General features: G+C 36.0%; 1 pseudogene; it reads left to right on the top strand.

Moving 5' to 3' along the window:
• The first annotated feature begins 1005 nt into the window (after positions 1-1005).
• On the top strand, positions 1006-3379 carry LOC114202656 (dnaJ homolog subfamily B member 6 pseudogene; annotated as a pseudogene).
• Positions 3380-11803: the final 8424 nt, after the last annotated feature.

Here is an 11803-nt window from a genome sequence, read left to right as displayed (position 1 = left end):
TATATTCCACCTATGAGATCAGGCAATATTTGTCTTTCTGTGTCTGGCTTATTGTACTTAGCATAAGGACCTCCAGATTCATCAATGTTGTCACAAATGGCAAAATTTCCTTCTTTTTAAAGGGTGACTAATATTCATATATATATATATATAAATTTTCTTTATCCATTAATCCACCAGTGGACACTTAGGTTGTTTCCATATCTTGGCTACTATATGAATAACACTGCAATAAACATGGGAGTGCAAATATCTCTTTGAGATACTGATTTCATTTCCTTCAGATATGTACCCAGAAGCGAGATTCCTGGATCGTATGGTAGTTTCATTTTTAAATTTTTTGAGGAACCTCCATACTGTTTCCATAATGGCTGTACCAATTTACATTTCCACCAACAACATACAAAGGTTCCCAGTTCTGCACAGCTGATCAACGTTTATTATCTTTCATGATTTTGATAATGGACATTCTAACAGGTGTGAGGTGATACTTCATTGTAGTTTTGATTTGTATTTTCCTGATGATTCATGATGTTAAACGCTTTTTCATATACCTTTTGGACATTTTTGTGTTTTCTTTGGAGAAATGTCTATTTAGGTCCTCTGCCCATTTCTTAATCAGGTTGTTTGGGGGCTTTATTGTTTCGTTTTGTTTTGTTGCTATTGAGTAGTGAGTTCCTTATGTATTTTGGATTTTAACCCTTATCAAACGAATAGTTTGCAAATATTTTCTCCATTCCATAGGCTGTCTTTCACTCTGTTGATGGTTTCCTTTGCTGTACAGATTTTTGGTTTGATACAATCCCACTTATCTCTCTTTGCTTATGTTACTTGTGTTTTGATGTCATATACAAAAAAATCACATTAAGTTTCTGGCTTATTTGCTTGTCTGTTGCTTGCCACAACCAGTATCAAGATCTCGAGCTAGTGGTTATGTTGGCCTTTCCCATTAGTTTGTCATTGAGGTTGTTCTTGTTTTCAACAATACCAGTCGTGGCTTTTTCTATGCCCAACTCTAACTCAGGACCACTTCTTCCAGCAGTGAAGTTGCTGGTCCTTATGACTTACCTCATCTCTGGAGAAGTACCGTGGCATGGAGTTGGAGGTGGGTATAGGAGCAGTTCCAGACTAAAATGACACAAACTTTCATCATTCTTATTGAGGTTTAGTAGTTTTTCTTGAATAGACTCTTCTCAATTTGTTTTACACGTTTGGCTAGTTTACAGATTTCTGTAATCTTAGTTTTTGAAAGTTTTGTCTAGTTTTATTGTTTTTTTTTTGTTTTTTTTTTTGGTGAAGTGGACTTGCCAATGTCCTCACTCAGAATTTCTGGAAGTCCTGCCCTAGATCATTGATTTTCTTTATCTTTCTTCTTTTTTAATATAATCATTGGAAGCTATAAATTTTCATATAAGTACTGCTGTATCTGTAGACCTACAGATTTTGATGTGTTGCATTTTGATTATCACTAAGTTATAAATATTTTCAATTTCTTCTTTGACTCATGGGTTATTTAGAAGGGTGTTCATTCATATCCAAATAGTTAAGGATTTTCTAGGTATCTTTTTTTCTTCAAATTTTTATTTAAATATTAGTCAACACACAGGGCAATATTGGTTTCAGGAGTAGATTTCAGTGATTCATCACTTACATACACAGTGGTGTCTTTTAACTATTTTTTTGTAATTTAATGTTGTTTGGGTCAGTGAACAATCTCTGTTTTCAATTTCTTTTAATTTATTAAGGCTTATTTTGTGACACATCATATGGTCCTTTGTGATGAATGCTTCATGTGTAGTTGAAAATAATGCGTATTTTGCTGTTTTGGGATGAAATGTTTTATAAATGTTAATTGAACCATTATTAATGTTTAGTGTTGTTCAGGTGTGACTCTTTTTGGGGTTTCTACTGAATGTCTAACATTTATCAGAGGTATTTTTACTCTGGTTGGTCAGAACTCACATAGCTCTCAGTTCTGTGTGAACTCTAGGTAGTTGTTATTTGATTTGTGTTGTGGGGGTTTTGTCATATACATGTGTGGATTGATGTTTAACCAAAGACTTATGAAGACCCCTATACAAATTTCTGGAGAGGTTTTCCTGACTAATTCTCCCCTCCTCGGTTCTCCACCCCCAAAGTTTTAAAATCCCAAGCATCCTCAAACTCAGTTCTCTGTCCTGTCAACTCAGACTGATGTGTTCTGCTTGGTATTCTCCCAGCACCATGGTCCAGAAGGTGTCTCCAAGCACAAAATCCTAATAGGGCCCACTTTATTTGTTTTCCTTGTTTTAGAGGTCACAATCCTTTGCTCTTGTTTTCCAAAGTCTGAAAACTGTCATTGCATATATATTTGTCCACCTTTTTCATTGTTTATAGCGGGAAGATAATTTCGAATGTTAAGGTTTGCGTTTGGATCTCAGACATTTTCTTTTTTCTATACTCATACCTTAGGTGATATTATCCAATCTTATTGCTTTATATAATATTTATATCTTGACACATCTCCAAAATTTATTTTTCCAGCCTGGACTTCTCTCAAATCCAGATGTATATAGTCAACTGGCATATTCACTTGAATGTTTAATGGACATCTGAAGTTTCACATATTTAAAACTAAAGTCTTGAGGAGAGAAAGGAAAGTGAGTGAGGAGCTGCCACCAGTCCTGCCGGCTGCCTGTCCCTGGACTCACTCCAACAGATAAAAACCCTGAGAATAAAGAAGAAGCATAAATTCAAACAAGTAGCTGAGTCATATGAGGTGTTATGAGATGCTAAAAACGGGACATCTAAGACAAATACAGCAAAGAAGGATTAAATGATGGAGGTGGAGGTGGAGGTGGAGCTCATTTTGACAATCCATTTGAGTTTGGCTTCACATTCTGTTGCTTAGATGACATCTTCAGGGAATTTTTTGGTGGAAGGGGTCTGTTTCATTAGACTTCTTCAAAGACTTATTTGAGGACTTTTTTTGGGAGTCTAAGAGGTCCCCTGTGGAAGCAGGAGCCGAGGAACAGGGTCGTTTTTCTCTGCCTCCAGTGGATTTCTGTCTTCTGGAGAGGGTTTTCGTCTTTTGAAACAGAATTTACTTCCCTCAGGTTACCAGATCATGGCATCACTTCATTCTTTTCCATGGCATTTGGTGGTAGTGGGATGGGCAACCTCAAATCTATATCAACTTCACTAAAATGGTTAATGGCAGAAAAATCACTACAAAGAGAATTATTGAGTGGTGAAGAAAGAATAGAAGTTGAAGAAAACAGCTAAGTCCTTAATAATAAATGGTAAGGAGCATCTGCTACACTTGGATAACAAGCAACTCGATGCACATATGTCTGAGGGTTACAGAAGGGAGGGAGTGGGGGATGGGGTAAGCGGGTGATGGGTATTAAGGAGAGCACCTGTGGTGATGAGCACTGGGTGTTATACACAACTAATGAATCGTTGAAAACTACATCAAAAACTAATGATGTATTATATGTTGGCTAGTTGAACATAATAAAAAAAATCAATGCACACATGTAACAGAAATGTTACCTGTAACCAGCACCATCGAGGATTAACAGGAACGTTTTTTTTGAAGATTTCAAACGAACTCAACTTTCAGCATAACTGTAACTAATCTAAAGTATTTATACACATTGGAGCCCTATTTGTCATAGACTTTTGAGTTTATTGTTGGGACCACATAGTAGGACCATTAATTTGGGGGGATTTTGTTTTTTTTGTTTGTTTGTTTTGTTGGGTTTTTTATTGTTGTTTTTTGCTTTTGTCTTTAAAATTATTGTAAATCTCTGTATGCACTTTGCTTTTTTATTAAACATACTCGAAGGTGGCCATGATTCTTACACTAACACCAGCATGGACCTGCTTTTCCATTGTGTTTCAGATGTGACCCAAGTAGTCAGCCTGCTGTGAAGTTAACATTGCCAGGATGAATCTTCCACAAAAATAATTTCAATTTTTATCAGTATTTAATAACAAGAGATATTAATGCATTAATGGTAATAGATTTTTCATTTAATATAAATTGAGGATGCTTTTCTAGTTGTGAATGAATGCTGACAATTGGTTTTTTTTAAGATTTTATTTATTTGACAGAGAGAGACACAGTGAGAGAGGGAACACAAGCAGCGGGAGTGGGAGAGGGAGAAGCAGGCTTCCCACTGAGCAGGGAGCCCGATGGATGTGGGGCTCAATCCCAGGACCCTGGGACAATGACCCGAGCCGAAGGCAGACGCTTGACGACTGAGCCACCCAGGTGCCCCAGACAATTTAGTAAGTTTTAAAAATTGTTTAAATATGTAACATCAAGCTTAGGTTTAAAAAAGTAAAGCTGGTAAACTGGATCTTTGTCACTTGCTTAAAAAAATGCAAAGGTGTTTGGTGCAAAAAAACAAACCAAAACAAAACAAAAAAACCAAAAAACCCTAAAGTCTTCATTCCTTTATCCTTTCTTTCCAAACCTTCTTCTATACCAGTGTTCATTTACATAAGTGACAACTCCATTATTCTAGTTGTTATGTCCATCCTCGAGTCTTTTCTTTCTCTAACACCCCAAATGTAATCTATCAAGAAGTCCTTTTGGCTATGCCACTCAAAATATATATAGAATACAACCCCCTTTTATGACCTACAATGCTACTACCCCATCAAAGCTTGCATTATCTCTCACCTATATTACCTTAATAGCCTCCTAACAGGTTTTCTTGCTTCTGTTACTGTACTCCCCACATTCTATCTCCTCAGAAAAACCAGAGTGGTTCTGTTAAACGATAAGTGAGATAACGTCATATCTCATCTCAAAATCTGTAATAGCTTCCCAGATCATTTTCTTTCCTTGATCATTCCACCTTAGCAGGGCCAGGACTAGAGTGAGGCAAAAGAGGAACCGAATACACAAAATTTAAGGAAGCATTCATTCTCAGGGCCTAAACCTTGTCCTGGCCCTGTACTCTAGCCATATCAACTTCCTTGCTGTCCTTCAAAAATCCCAAGAATGTTTTGGCCTTGGGTCCTTTGCATTTGATGTGTCCACTGCCTTGAATATGTTCTTCCACCCAGTACTTGCATGTTTTGCTTGAGCTCTTCATTCAGGTTGCTATGAAAATCGCCTTGTCAATGAGGCTCTACCTCACACTCTCACTCTGTTATTCTGTCCCTTTATGCCTCTCTAGTTTTCTTCTTAGTACTTACCACCACTTAATATATTATATCTTTATTCATTTATTGCCTATATCTACTACAAGAATGTAAGCTCAATGAAAACAGAAATTTTGTTTTATTTTGTGCTGTGTCCCCAGGAATTGGAATAGTGCCTGGTCCATTGTAAGCATTCCATAAATTATTTTTTGAATGAATGAATATGTACAGCCTCTTTTTTTTTTACCTTTTTTCATTTCATTCCTTGCAAACAACACATGCTTAGATGATTTTTTACTCAATTTTACAGACTTTGTCTTTTAAAGAGATAATTGAGATTATCCATATTTTGTATAATGTTTGATACACTTTATTTAATTACATATTATTTAATATACGTTATTTAATAAACGTTATTTATTTTACATTGTTTTGCCCAAGTTTGATCATTTGATCAAGCTATTAATTCAGTCTTTCCTTCATTAATTTGTGAGCTCTAATATGCTTTACCGTTTCATTAATTGTTACCTCAACTTTCAAACACATTTGCCTCCGCTATTATTTGAAAACATGATTTCTTCTCTATTAAGATTTCAGCCACTCCAATATTTTTAATTAGAATATTTTCTTATTTATTTGGAATACTTTCACTTTTCTCCCTCTACTAAATTCATACTTTTTCTAATAAGATCTTTAGAATGTGTTTACTTCTCTGTTTGCACTCCTTTTTTAATCCACCACTCTTATTTTTCATAGATGAGGTAGTACTTTTAGTTCTAGACATAGAAATATGGAACTTCTATTTCAAAAGTCCTTATTTAACATTTATATTACCCATTTCTAGATAGTCTATTATTATCCACTTACATTAACTACTATATTTCATATGCAGACCTTTTTTTCTCTTCAGGGATTGTTCCCCTATTGTTTGATTAATTTGGTTGCTTTCCATGTTTTTTTCTCCTTCTGGAGCTGAAATTATTCACATATTTGGCCTCCTGCATCTATATATCAATGTAGATCCATGTCATAGAGCTTTTTGATATTGATCCCTAGGCACTTGTTTAGCTCACAGTATAAGAAGCCCAGCACCAATTCTTTTTGTTATATTTATCACAGTATCAAAAACTTCATTTGTCTCCAGGCTATAGGTGCCATTTGATCCAGGTGAGGCAGATAATTCAGAGTTAGTAGAGGAAAAGTGAGCTTTGTTCAGATATCCATCTTTCTAGAGGGTAGGTTTTAAATGGCAGTTCACTTGGGAGAGCATTGTTTTCTTCTAAAAGCATGGGAGATAACATGTTTTTCTTCTCTTTCCCTATTTCTTCCTCACTTTTGTTTGTAATGGTAAGGGTACTTTCACCTAGGTGTACTCAGAAACTTTGGCCTTCTCTCCTGCTACTTCTTTTGTATACTCTTCCTCACAAAACTCTGAAAAAATAGTGTGGTTTGAGGCATACTCTTCTTTAGAAGAGGCTAAGCTATTTCTTAACCAGAGTTATTCTTTGTTTTTTTTTAATCTGTTCATTCATTTAAAAATATTAAGTACCTATTCTGTGCCAAACAGTGTTCTAAGTGAGTTAGACATATACAGTCTCTACCCTCATGAAACCTATATTCTATTGTGAAGAAATAATCACAAGTTAATTTCATATAGCTATAAAGTATAGAAGGAAACTGTGGGATGATGATGGGGAGTACTGGGATAAGAATGTGAATCAATAATATCTTGGAGAGGAAGGTTTGAGTAAAGAAGTCTGGTAAAAAATAAAGGGAAAACTTTTGATAGTAGAAATCCTTGTCTACCACTACACAAAGGTAGGAAAAACAAACACAGCTTGCTTTTTTTCAGAACTTCATGTCAAATTATAAAAACAATTTGTAGCTTAGAAATATATAATCAGGAATAAGTTATACCCCTGACCAGGTAGAATAAAGTTTCATATCAACAATTTAACAAATTTCAGAAGAACCCCGGTGCTCCAACTAAAGCTGTGCACAAATCTTAACTGAGCTTCCCATTTATATTCACCTGCCCCCAAAGTTAGAAATGAAAATTCATGGGCCTCTCCTCAGACCTAGGAATTTGTATTTTAACAAGCCCTCCAAGTGACCCTTATCTAAGGTAAAGTTTGATAAATGCAAATTTAGAGCATAATATATAGGTAGAAAGAACTTTAAGTTGCCAACATTTTATTAGTGCAAAAAAGGAGGTCTAGAATAGGTAGGATCACCCATGTTAACATATAAGCAGGGTGAAAAGAAATACCATAGCCAATACTCAAACACACTAGGGGAAAAGTAGTCAAAAGAACTAAATCTGGAAGAAAATATATAACAAATACTGAAAGTCACCCCTCATCTTCCTCAAGTAATAAAATTCCTGTGTTATGTCTGGGCATATGGTTGCACAGTTAGAAAGTGATATTGCTCAGCCTTTGTTACAGCTAGATGTGGCCATATAATTAAGTTCTGACCAATCGGATGTGGGAAAAAGTAATAATGCTTCACTTTCAGATCCTCCTCTTGAAAGGAATGAGTACGCTCACCTTCCCCTTCCCCTTCTTACTGGCTGTAGATATGAAAATAGTAACTGGAGAAGCCTGCTTAGACACAGACATGGAAACTACACAATTTGTCCTACCAGCCACATACCACCACTTTACCTCTGAACTATAATGTGAAATAGGATAAAATTGTATCTTGTTTGAGCTACTGTATTTTGGGGTCTCTTTGTTACAGCAGTTTTGAATATACCCTAATAAATACACTGCATGAATCCGATAAAACAAGGACTGAAAGACAAATGATAAGACAACAAAATAAGATGAAAAGGTAGAGTGTAGAACTCAGGAATCAAATCAAAGATCAAAACAATACTATTGGGGCACCTGGGTGGCTCAGTTGGTCAAGTGGCTGCCTTCAGTTCAGGTCATGATCCCAGGGTCCTGGGACTGAGCCCCACGTCGGGCTCTCTGCTCAGCGGGGAGACTGCTTCTTCCTCTCCCTCTGCCTGCCTCTCTGCCTACTTGTGCTCTCTTTTTCTGTCAAATAAATAAATAAAATCTTTTAAAAAATACTATTGTAGAATTAGTAATTAGGAAATTGAAAAGAATAAAAAAGATAGGTTAAAATATTGTTATTAATATAAAGAAATGCCTGAGATATATTTACTCAAGAAATACTTGTGTAGCAGCTACTTTTTTTCCACACAGTGTTCTAGGTACAAATAATTGGGGGAAAGAGTTTACATAGGTTGTATTTCAAACAAAGGAAACATTATGAGTGAAAACCTTGAGGCGGAAAAGAGATTGGTGTTTTTATTCATAATAGAAATGAAATTGGTGCAGCTAAAGCTATATGAACAAGGGGCCAGAATTGTATGGGATTAAGTTGGAGAGTTTGAGAAGGACAAGATTATGCAGGGCCTCTATGGACCATAGTAAGAACTTCAATTTTATTCTAGGCTAATTGGGAAGCCACTGGGATATTTAAGGTGGTGGACAAGCATGATCTAATTTTGTATTTTGAAGGTAGCTGTTATATGAAGGATAGATTACAAGGGGATAAGAACGGGAGCAGGGAAACCCACTTCTCACTTTCCCTCCAATAACAACTGTAAGGCAAGTAATAATGATGGCCCAAACTAGGAAATGCCAATAAGTAAATACCTAAGTGATGTTTCACAAAGATTGTGTGTGTAGATATGAGCTCAGATTAAAAAGTCTGATCTGAAGATATAAAATTGGAAGTCCTCAGCACATAGTTGCTAATTGAAGGCATAGGACCAAATAAAATCAGGTGGAGTTGAAATGTAGAATAAGAAGGAAAGAGAATTCAAGCCCAAGCTCTGAGAGACTCTCAACATTTATAATGGGTAGGAGGGGGAGAAATTTCCAAGTAATATTGAAAGAGGGAATTCAGAGAGGTAGGAAGAAAGCAAGAGTGTGGTGCCATGGAAGGTAGAAGAGTGTGTTTCACTAAGTAAAACGCTGCATGGAAAGGTCAAATGAGATAAGGACTGAACAGTGTTTATTGAATTTAGCTATAAAAAAGTCTTTAATGGGAGCTCTCTTAGATTGCAGATGGTTAAAGAGTACGAGACAGGTATATAAGTGTTTTTAATGATGACTGCCAGACTGTAGCTCCTAGGAGAAACCATAGCTTACTTTTTTCTCTCCTGTCCTCTTTTTTCAAACATAATGTCTGGGTCTAGGGAAAACAGTCCAAGTCAGCATAGCTGTAGGTACTGAGCAATGTTTTTCTTCCTTGATTCCATTTCTATGGCATTGGGAAATGTGGCCTTTCATGTTATTGGAAGGTAACATCAGAGGTTCTGGTTTGGGCTTGGAAGGAAGCCAGTTAAGTCTTTAGGATAAAAGAGAGAGGGAGGGAGGGAGAGCAGAGAGAGAAAGAGAAACAGAGAGAGAATTTTTCTATGTGACTCACACCAGCCTACTAGAGTTTTTATTTAATATTTGGTTCCAAGTTCTCAGCTAACAATAAAGCATTTTTGTTTGGTTTCTTTGTCTTCTTTGAGCCTATATCTACCTCAGGGACCTCACTGAAAGGAAGGATAGTTTGAATAGGTCAGGATTCATATATTCCTGGGATTTCCTATCAAAATATAATCTCAATAGATTCTTTTAACATCTCCCCATTTCATCTTTTTACATGACCAAGCTACCAACTTGAATTGCAGATCCTTTGACAGCCTATCTTGTTCCCAAAACTGTGCTTGTACATTTATATTGAAATCTTTCTGATATTCATATACCTCTCATCTATAGTAATAGAGTCATAACTTTAAACTTCAATCCTATGGTTGTCACCCTCCTGCTGACAAACTCCCCCAAGAAATTGACCATATACCTGGGCCAATTTCTATAGTTTGTTAACACTTTCCCAATATCAGGCTCTGTTCAACTACCTGACTGAAATTTCATGTGTCATGTGCATTGAATCTGCTATTTAGTACTTGCCTTATGTTAATGAACATGTCTAGGCTTCTGTTACCAATCCTTCCCAATGTGATCTGTATAGTCATTGACCAATGTGTTAAGTTTTAGCCTCATTTCTCATACCTATAGGAAAAAAGTAATAACCAATTGTGGTTCCAATTGGCTTCTTGAAGAATAAAATGATCTAATTTTGAAAGGAGCTCATTGGTTCTTCTAAATATATTTGTCCATAGTGTTTCCTCAGGTCAATACTAACGTCTCTACCATTTGCTTTTTGTAATAAGATTTCATTGAGTTTACTTTTGTGGCTACATAGATTTGGGGACGAGACCTTTTTCCCTTCACAAAATGACCTAATAGCTTAAAATTTTTATAAAGTTATTATTTACATATAATAAAGTTCATCCATTTTAAGTTTACAGTCAGATGAATTTTGATAATTGTATACAATTGTGTAACTACCACACACATAGCCAGGTTTGGGAACCACTGCTACCTCTATCTACATTCAAACTATTTTTAGTAATTTTCTCAGGTAGTTTTTTATAAACACTCCAGTTTGAGCACCACTGACATATTTTATTATTGTTGCTTGGCCCAGGGTTACTTTGAATCCGATCCCTTTTCTCTCTTTTTCTTTCATAGACTGTTGATATGTTGTGGGGGAGTTGGTTTCTCAGCATGCACAGATAGCTGACTTTTATTTTTCTGCTGATATTACCACATGCAGAGCCATGCATTCAACTGGTGGAGTCAGAGAATGGAAATTGTCATTCTGTTTGGCTTAGCATATTAATGAGGCTTAGTGTTTCCACAATGCATGTCCTGAAGTTCAATGCCAAAGAGAAATGCTTTTTGTCTAAACCACTGTTTGTAATTCAGGGGCTATAGGTACCACTGTGGCCTGATACTCCAGATATCAGGGATGCACCTATAGTAGGTAAAGAGGAATAAAGGTGATGAGGAAAACTATTACTTTTCACTTTAATAGAAAGCAATGACTTTAGAATTAGACCTTCAAAATTTATGTCCTGAGTTTCTGCACCAATATGACACAGAATAAAACAACAATATGGGCCAGAAATTTTCTATGAGATGCACAGGTACTGTTTAGTATCATTATACTCTTCTCCCAGTATTCTCTATGGAGGTATAGAGTGGGTGAGTAGTAAGTTAGAATCATTTTCCATAATAAAAAGCATTCTGGGAATGAAGAATACTTATGCATTAGAGCCATGGGGTCTAATCCTGACTTTGCTACTAACTCTGTTCTAACGCACTTTCCCCATTTTACAATAAGGACAATAAATTAAATAATCTCTGAGGACCCTTCTAGCTCTGAAATTCAATGAAGCTGTAATTCTCACCACTTTTCTCCTCCCAAACTGTGGGGAGAGAGAGATGTGTTGGATTGCTTTTACTCTTTCAGCTTAACAATTAGCTCTTCAGTTGATTAATGCTCTGCTGGCAACAACAGCATCTTAGTGAAGATGATTTAGTATTTCAGCAATTGCTAGATGCTTATAAATGTGCCAGCTTGGTGTATTGAAATTAGTGAGGTTTCTAAAGGTATTTCAAACTGGCTTTAATTAATTAAATGCTGGATAGATGCAGTCCAAGGTTAACTACTTAATAAATTGGCAACCAAATAAAAAATTGAACCAAACATTTTGAGCAGTTTACTGGAAGAGATCTGGGCTTTC

This window comes from Eumetopias jubatus, unplaced genomic scaffold (assembly GCF_037043125.1).
Source record: "Eumetopias jubatus isolate StellerSeaLion01/CBP00866 unplaced genomic scaffold, mEumJub1_p1.0 scaffold_60, whole genome shotgun sequence".
Taxonomy (NCBI): domain Eukaryota; kingdom Metazoa; phylum Chordata; class Mammalia; order Carnivora; family Otariidae; genus Eumetopias; species Eumetopias jubatus.
This window is presented reverse-complemented; position numbering and strand designations above follow the sequence as displayed.